Below are 9440 nucleotides of genomic sequence, written 5' to 3' on the forward strand. Positions count from 1 at the left end.
GGCACAGAAATTGAGAGTTTGCAATGTTTTAATGCCTTTTTTTTTTTTTCTCTCCATTGTAGCAGTCCCTGATATTACCTAGAGTATAACAGCACAACTCCAGAAGGGGCAGACTACAAACCTTGAAATTCACAGTTCTTTAGCATCTGGCATTTGAAACTGATGAAAACTTGTGGAAAGTGAAATCTCCAATAATATGAATTTTTTTCAAGGAGATTAAAAATACTATTGCCTGCCCAGGACTTTTTAGCTATGAATAGCACTGTCATCCCAACCCACCTCCTCAAGCAACCATTGTTTAGTGCTGACACGGTTGCAAAAAGTTCTTGCAGACTGTGATGAACCAATGTATTGGTAGGAGAATCCAGGGCTTTTGTGAGAAGAAATTCAACATCTAAATAGCAGCCTAAGTTTACTTCGAGATTCATTATGCCCATTTGTTCTGGTGCCAAAATTGTGCTTTTGCACAATTTTTTTTTCTTTAAAAACAACTCCAGGCTGTGGGTGGTGGCACCATAGGGTGGAAAGAGTGAAGAGCAATCAGATGTCTTCCTAGACTTTTTCTTATACCACCAAGACAGCACATCTCCTCTCATTGCCCCAGCACCCTCCTACTATCCTCTCAACATCCTTCATATCCTTTCTACTCCTTTTTGAATGACTGCAAACATAAAGGTCTTAAGCAAAGATTAAAGGCAATATAGTGGCTCAAATCCTGACACCCCCCTGCACCTGGGCACTAGGCTGGACTTTGGGGGCAGTTTAAATAATGAATACCGCAAAGACACATTAAGCATTTCATAACATGGAAGAGACGGCTTCTGCTACAAAGATTGCACTCTAAACAGACAAGAAACAAGCTATTGTTCCTGCAGCTCACCAATGTCAGGCCATTCTCCCCACCCCCTCCTATTTTCAATCTGCCATGCTTTAACAGTTCATAGCTTCTGCCCAGCTGCAACTACTTCAAAAAGTGGGTGGTTCTGTGCAAGTTAGAGGCAAAAACATACTGAGATTATTCCAGAAGGGACAGGCTCATAGTCTACTCAGAGATGAAGAATGTTATCAAGCTCTAGTCTGCACCCTTGCAAGTACATAGTGGTTTCTTTTTATTTGTTTTGCATTTTTATTTTGATGTTGCAAAGATGAGTAATCATGTTGCAAAACATCAAAACTAAGGCTGATGATATATCTTTATTTACGTTTACTCATTAGGTCATACTATATGGGTTACAGCTTCTGAGTTCATAGACTACTTGTTCTGCCACCTATTAAAATTACTTGCTTGTTGATGTTACAAGTTCTCTTTATAACCCTTGCCAAAACGTCTAGGCTGAAGTTTTCCATGACAAGTGTCTTGATGGGGTTTGTTTGATTTTCAGGAGAAAAGTTTAAATGATGGACATCGTTTTGTTCCTCTGAACTTTCAGTCCACCTTTCTGGGAAGAACTTTAGTATTCTTGAACTTCATCATGACTCAGGTTTTGCACAAATGGCCATTGTGTTAAGGACACATCTCTAATTCCTCCCAGGAAATTCCCATTATAGTTACTCAAATTTAAGCATCTGCACATGCTGAACTACTCAAGGCTTGACCTGGGTAACAGTCATATTAACTGCAAGCCTCAACATCTACAGATACAATATAATCTTCCTAAAGGCTGAGCACATTCATCCCTGTATCACAACATAAGAGACTGGTGAGATAAGTGTCTAAGTTAGTGCTATCCAGTGCCAGAATACTCCTTGCTTATCAAAACAAAGACTTCCAAATTCCTTCAAGATGGACAAAAGGCAATTCTTCCTTAGAAGACTTTTTGCAAAATCTCACCCATCTATGCTCTATTATCAGCATCTGCTACGTCAGGAAGTGAAATTTAAGTTACCACTTTTCACACGTTTGTAAGAGGGGCTGGAGTTATCAAGGCACATGTTGCTATTTGGCATTTTACACGCAACTTTAAAAAATACAGGGTGTTCTGAATGGAAGAAAAATATGTGATGTTCTTAAATGAAACAATACAAGAAGAAATCTATTCGTAATATGCTAAAATATAAAGGGTCATCATAAAGCTCATTGCTGCCTTTATTTCACTGAATACCCCAATATGGTGCAACTTTGTACAAGGATACAAATGCAACCTAAAATTTAATAGGTGTATGTTACATACAAAATGTATTTAGAGCACTCTAGAACTCTAGCAATAGAAAAAATGACAAAATTAGTTTGACAAGGTGCATTGGAGCTTCCTGAAGGTAGCAAACCAAAAAGCCACAGCAAGAGCAATCCTTCCTTCCTCTAATAGTACGTTTCCTGTCTGGATGTCTGCTTACTCTGTTAACAAATAAGGTTTCCTTTTAAAGTTTTATTCTACTTTCCTAACTACTTTTCCATTGCCTACCATTTGATACATTCATATATATGTGACATCGGAAAATAAGCAGGTTATTGGTGACAGCCAACATAGCTTCACTAAGGGTAGATCCTGCCTGAGAAACCTGGTGACCTACAACAGGTTTACAACATTGGTGGATAGGGGAAGAGCAACTGACATCTACCTGGACTTGTGCAAAGCATTTGATGTTGTCACCCATGATATCCTTGTCTCTAAATTGGAGAGACATGGATTTAATGGATGGATCATTTGGTGGGTAAGGAATTTGCTGGATGGTTGCACTCAGAAAGTTGTGGTCAATGGCTCAATATCCAGGTGGAGATCAGTAACGAGTGGTTACTCGTTACTCAGGGATCAGTATTGGGACCAGCACTACTTAATATATTTGTCAGTGACATGGACCGTGAAATCGAGTGCACCCTCAGCAAGTTTGCTGATGACACCAAGCTGTATGGTGCAGCTGACACATTGGAGGGAAGGAATGACATCCAGAGGGACCTGGACAGGCTTGAGAGGTGGGCATGTACGAACATCATGAAGTTCAACAAGGCCAAATGCAAGGTCCTGCATGTGGGTCAGGGCAATCCCAAGCATAAATATAGGCTGGGCGGAGTATGGACTAAGAGCAGCCCTGAGAAGGACCTGGGGTGATGGTTGATGAAGAAGGTCAACATGAACCAGCAATGTGTGCTTGCAGCCCAGAAAGACAGCCGTATCCTAGGCTGCATCAAAAGCAGCATGGCCAGCAGGTCAAGGGAAGGGATTGACCCACTCTCACGAGACCCCATCTGGAGTGCTATGTTCAGTTCTCCATCTACATAATCTTATTCAGGTGCAGTACAGATTAAGTATGTAAAACTATCGCCTTTTTTTTTTTTTTAGGGAAGAGAAATAATAATAATAATGGTAATAATAATAGCATGTACAAACCAAGTGATGCACAATGCAATTGTACACCACCCTCTGACCAATGCCCAGCCCATCTCTGAGCAGCAGTCCCCCCCGAACTCTAGCCAGCCAAACCACATTTATTGCACAGCATGACGCCACACGGTATGGGACATCCCTCTGGCCAGTCTGGGCCAGCTGTCCTGGCTGTGTCCACTCCCAGATCCTGATGCACCCCCAGCACTGGCAGGGCAGCACAAGGAGCTGAAAAGTCCTTGGCTCTGTGCGAGTACTCCTCTGCAACATCTAAAACATCAGTGTGATATCAGCATTATTCTCATCCTAAATCCAGAACACAGCATCATACCAGCTACTAGGAGGAAAATTAACTCTATCCCAGCTGAAACCAAGACAAATGGCAAGGAAATAAATAAATAACACCCCCCCCCCCCCCAAAAAAAAAAAAAAAAAAAAAAAAGACCCTTAAAAGCACATGGAAAAAACTGTTTTAGTCAATTAGGTTTTCATGCTGCACTAGGTTCTAAGGTTTGCTCTTTCCACTAACTTTTACATCATCCATATGGTACTAGCATTCTGGTCTGACACATCCATGGTAGAAAAGAAGCTACAAGAGCTATACTTTTGAAGCTATACTTAGTTCAGACAGGAAGTAGCCAGTTAAAAGCTTGGAAAAGTAGAGATTATCCAATTTTAAAAACAGGGCTTGAAAAGGAAGATCTGCGTGGACCAACTTCCAGCTATAAAGAGAAAAAAAAAAAACTGACTGGCAGATGAAAAAGATATATTAAAATTGTGACAATTAACTGAAAGGAAGTAGCACAAAACCCAAAAGAAACACAGGAAACGTGATCAGCCACACAAAATTAGAGCAGTAAAATTGACATACATCCTGCTTTGTACAAACAGATACAGCTGTGGAAAATTTCATTAGCATGGGCAGTCCAGTTGTGCATCCACAAGAACACTGTGGATCTCCTCTGTATGGAGAATGTCCCATTTGACAACAAACTGCTGGGTATTATCCAAAGACAACTTTCTCATGCCAGTTGGGAAACAAAACAGGCCTGATCCTGTATCAGCCCTTTGCTAGAAGTAAAACTCATCTTCATTGTTAACAAAGGAGCTTGCACATTTGAGTCTGAAAATTGGATAATTGCAGGCTTTACTTTCTAACCACTTGCTGTGCTGAACTAAATGGCAGATAATGGTACTGATTCTCATGGATGCTCAGAACTGGGTTTAATTATGTCATAATAACACTTAAATGAAACATGTTCACATATCCAGGAGAAGCTCTGAATGGTTTCTTACTGCTACTCCAACTCTGCAGCCAAAGGGAATTAACAATAGGGATTACCTCCTGCTGACTGGCCCCACTGAAGTTATCCAGGGCTCTGGAAGTGACACAGATTAAAAAAAAACACCACCATTTGAGAGAAACAACAAGTTCAATAGCCATTTTATTCATAGCCATTGATTTCCAAGAGGCCTAACCCAGATTTTAGTAATCCATAGCAACACACATTACCAAATCTGAAATCAGGACTTCCTTATTCTAAGCCTTTTAAACAGTTTCAGAGTATTTCCCATGTAGTATTTCCAGTAGTAGAAAGCAATTTATTTGGAACTTCTGAGACAGAGCTTTTGACATATAGCACAGGGGTAACTATTGCTTCCTCAATCTGCTGGAGGTCCCTGTGCAAAATTCTAGAAAGTTCTTCACCAAGAAGGCTACAGGGACATCACCTTCATGCATTTGGTAAACTTACAAATGCACACCTAAAAGCCGAAGCTAAAGGGCAGTCTACATACAATACCATTTATTTGGTCAAACAGCATTATTGACAGTATAGAATGTGCTCTTCTGTACTTCTTTGAAATTTCTAAATTAGATGTAAAAAAACCTGCCATCTGGAAGTTTTATTTGGTCTCAAGAAACAATATATAATCACTATTAATATCAAGCAGTCACTGCATCTGTCATTATCTCCTAGTTCCTGCAGTTTACCTTCCAATTGGACAAATCAGTGCAACTAGAGAAGTCACCATTGCTGCATACTGATGGGATTGACCTAATACAGGCCATCAGTTTCACAGGCTTTCTCTCTACTGATGGCAAAAGCGGTTTTGCTGCCCTAAACTTCTAGCTATATGCATAATGTAAACATTGCTGATCCAGTATAATTAGTTTTTAGTATTTTTGAGAATTTTATTGTTTCTAGTTGTCTTTTTTCTGAAGAACTTCAAGCCAGTTTCACCCATCTGTATAATTTCTTTCACTCTGTCTATTTTGAGACAATAAAAGCAGGAAATATCTCATTACATATATGCTCCATATTTAGTGCAACAGGTTCACAGGCTCTAATGAGGTTAAGCGAAAGAACAGTATTCTCTGTGGGAAGTTAGAAGTTTGCCAAAATCCCTTAAGCTGGTCATGAGAAGATATATGTTGCATTTCAGCCAAAGAAATTAATCACTTCAGTTTAAATATATGAATCAAACATTTTTCTCACATCAATTCACCGATTAACAGTGTTCTGATTCTTATTTTGAACTGATTCTTACTGGAGTACTGTGTTCAGCTCTGGGGCTCCCAGCACAAGAAGGACATGGACCTAGTAGAACGAGTCCAGAGGAGGACCATGAAGATGACTGGGGGCTGGAGCACCTCTCCTGTGAAGACAGGCTGAGGGTGTTAGGGTTGTTCAGCCTGGAGAGGAGAAGGCTCTGGGGAGACCTTACAGCGGCCTTCCAGTGCCTAGAGGGGGCCTACAGGAAAGCTGGGGAGGGACTCTTTGTCAGGGATTGGAGTGATAAGGCAAGGGAGAATGGCTTTAAACTAAAAAAAATTGATTTAGATGAGATATAAGGATGAAATTCCTTACTGTGAAGGTGGTGAGGCACTGGCACATGTTGCCCAGAGAAGTTGTGAATGCCCCATCCCTAGCAGTGTTTAAGGCCAGGTTGGATGGGGCTTTGGGCATCCTGGTCTGGTGGGAGGTGTTCCTGCCCACAGCAGTGGGGTTGGAATTGGATGATTTTAAGGTCCCTTCCAATCCAAACCATTCTATGATTCTTTGATATCCCCACATGAACTACTAGAGCAAATTAGTCAACTGCTTATAACTGTTCTTAAAGACCAGGCTACCATGCCAAACTGTTTCCCAAGATATGCTGTGAACTTCCCATGTAATTGTCATAGTGTAAAAAGGAACCTTGAAAGAGTAAAATATCTTCCACCGGAGTCAAGAAAATTGGGGAATCCTACTGTTTTTACTGAGCATTCATTTGATCTACCCAAATGATCTGCAATGATTTTAGTGTTCCTTTTTATTTTGGCAAGAACAAAAAAGGCATTGTGCATGGGAGAAACAACAAAACGTAAGGAGTCTGTTTTTCCATGGTGAGGATGCTGATTCTCAAACACAGGTGTGCACATGTGGCAGCACACCCTCAGCAGGGGCACCCACATCACTTCTGCTATTGTCAAATTCCTTGAGCACCTCACATTTTAACATCTCTATCCTACTGTCACTTCGGGTGAAGTGACCAATGAACGAAGGGAATTGATATATAAACCCTTTTTCCTACAGGAAATAAATGAAAATCCCAGCTTTCAAGACTTTCTAGACCCCTCTCCAGTAGCTTGGTTTGAGGCCAGCTAGTCTAGAGCATGCCCATTCTCAAGGGCACCTCTCAGTTCACTTATTGTTGAAATTTTGGTTCAAAGTTTCCAAAGTTGAAGTCCAGCCTGTTCAGATGTTTTTGTAACCGCAGTGCAAGCAACTCAGATTCAGAACTTGCGGCCTCTAGTTCCCTACTTATGACATAGTATCTGTTCTGTTTATACTGAAAAATATTAAGTATGGAAACCATACACATCCTAAGTAGTTTCTCATTAATGTATTAAAGCCTCTTTTTACTGCACCAGTATTATCCAGAAACCTGTATATGTCAAATCACATACCAATTCCTCCTGAATCCATTCATGAATTATTCTTAAAGGCCACAGACCTTATTAGTACTCGGGAGATTGTACAAATGTTTAAGGAACACTAGTTTTGTAGCATCTACTCCTATTTTACCATTTTATCCACCACCACTAAGCTCTTGCTGTGTGCAAGACAGAGTACCTGCTGTTTACATGAGCACTGGTGATAAAAACAGTGTGTCAAACTTTGTTAGACTTTAGTTAAGAGAACACGAGATTTTTAAAAGCATGCTCCCAGACCCAAGTTCAGACTGCACCAGCTTAACAGGTGAAGTTTTGCTGTAAGTTGCCAGTAACAGAGTAGACTAAAAACAGCAAGGTAGGCTTACATGTTTGCCTTTGATAGCTCTTGTTTACAGAGTATTTCTATTGCTTGCCCCAGTGGTGTTTTTTCAGCAGCTGTATCTTTGACACAGTTGTGTATAAAATAACAATAAAAAAGTAAACAAAAACTCAGAAGAAATCATAACAGTGTAACACTTAACAGAGTATCTGGACATACAGCTTTGGGTTGTCTTTGACCTCTTCCATGCCTCTACTACTGCATTTTTCAGGTTCAAAATACAGTTTATATTTAAATAGACAACTCAGAAAAAAAAAAATCCAAATTACATAGCTGGTAAATACCTCCATCTGGAAAGTAAAAGTAGCCCAGTTCTGGGGATGGGGTACAAAATTGGGCACTGGGGGCTTCATAAAACAGTGGGTAAGATATGGAGTGATACAAGCGTTTCATAAGAAAACCATAATACAGTGGAAAGCACTAACCAAAACATCCTCACTAGCAGAAGTGAAATCTCATATTTCATGAGATCCAGTACATAGGCTTTGCCTCTGCTGCAAACACCGCAGTGAAGTGCTATGAACCTTAGCAGTGCCTGGAAGTGCTCACAGTAAACTGCACCTAGCATCACATATTAAGACAATAACCCCACAGAAACAACTGACTAGTAAAGGCTGGACACCAATCAAGTCTGTCGTCTGCTCCAAATCCAACGTGGAGCTGCGACAGCACAGAAACACAAGCAACAAGCGCCAGTAGTCAACTTCCGTAAGAAAGTATGTGCCTTCGCTTCACAGCTGTTTACCAGCCCAGCCCGCTGCTGTCACGGGAGGCAGCAGCATCCAGCAGCTGCCCCAGTCGCCACTCCCACCCACCAGTGCACAGCCCCTGTTCTGCGAAGAGCCACTCGCTCCTTCACCTCCTCAGCCTGCAGCCAGCAAAGTCCTCTTTGGAAGAAAAAGAAAAGAGACAGAAAATGAAAAAGAAGAAACAAAAAAACAAAAAAGATACAGAAAAAAAAAAAAGAGATAGGAAAAAAAAAAAAGAGATAGAAAGAAAGAGATAGGAAAACGAGAAAGATATAAAAAGAAAACGAGAAAGATGATACAAAAAGAGAAAGATAGGAAAAGAAAAAGATGATAGAAAAAGAGAAAGAGAAAAAAAAAGAAAGAAAAAGGTTGAGTGACTGAGTGGATAGATAGATAGATAGATAGATAGATAGATAGATAGATAGATAGATAGATAGATAGATAGATAGATAGATAGATAGATAGATAGATAGATAGATAGATAGATAGATAGATAGATAGATAGATAGATGCTCGCGGTACTTGCCGCAACAGCTGCTCTCCGTGCGCCGCCGCCGCCGCGCTCCGACCGCCGCTGCCTTCCCCCGCGGGTCGGATTTATAGCCCGCGCCCCGCCCGCCGGGCGGCGCTGCCCGCCGCCACCGCCGCCGCCGCCTCCCCGCCGGGAGCACGGGGCGGGCCGCCACCCGATCCGCCGCTCCGCCCGGCCCGGCCCGGCGCCCCAGGGCTCCCCCCGCCGCCAGCCGATGCCTGCAGCGGTTACAGCCCGCACGCCTCTTCCGCGCAGGGTCTCTATATGTCAGCTGCCCCCTTGTCGTAACCCCACGTCTTCCCCTTTCCTCGGGGTCATGCAGCCCAGGCGGGGGGAGGCTGATGTCTGAACGGCTGAGACCTTCTGCCCTGCTTCACGAAGTGTTTACTGCGCAGGGTGTGAAGCGTTGCACACAGTTTGATGAGGAGACGGGAGTTTAAACAGGAGGTTTTCCCAGTGGCCCAAAGAGAAGCATTCCTGGGAAAAGCTGAGAAAAGGACTACAACTGGGGTGTCCTGGC

General features: G+C 41.9%; 1 protein-coding gene across 1 annotated transcript in view; it reads right to left on the bottom strand.

Annotated features, from left to right (window-relative positions):
• NDRG1 (N-myc downstream regulated 1) overlaps positions 1 to 9056 on the bottom strand; it is a 42858-nt gene extending 33802 nt beyond the window's left edge. Inside the window, 1 exon segment of the mRNA XM_048049918.2 lies at positions 8915 to 9056. The gene's annotated coding sequence lies outside the window, so the exon portion shown is untranslated.
• Between the last annotated feature and the right edge of the window lie 384 nt (positions 9057 to 9440).

Source organism: Anser cygnoides, chromosome 2, assembly GCF_040182565.1.
Source record: "Anser cygnoides isolate HZ-2024a breed goose chromosome 2, Taihu_goose_T2T_genome, whole genome shotgun sequence".
In the NCBI taxonomy this organism is placed as follows: Eukaryota; Metazoa; Chordata; class Aves; order Anseriformes; family Anatidae; genus Anser; species Anser cygnoides.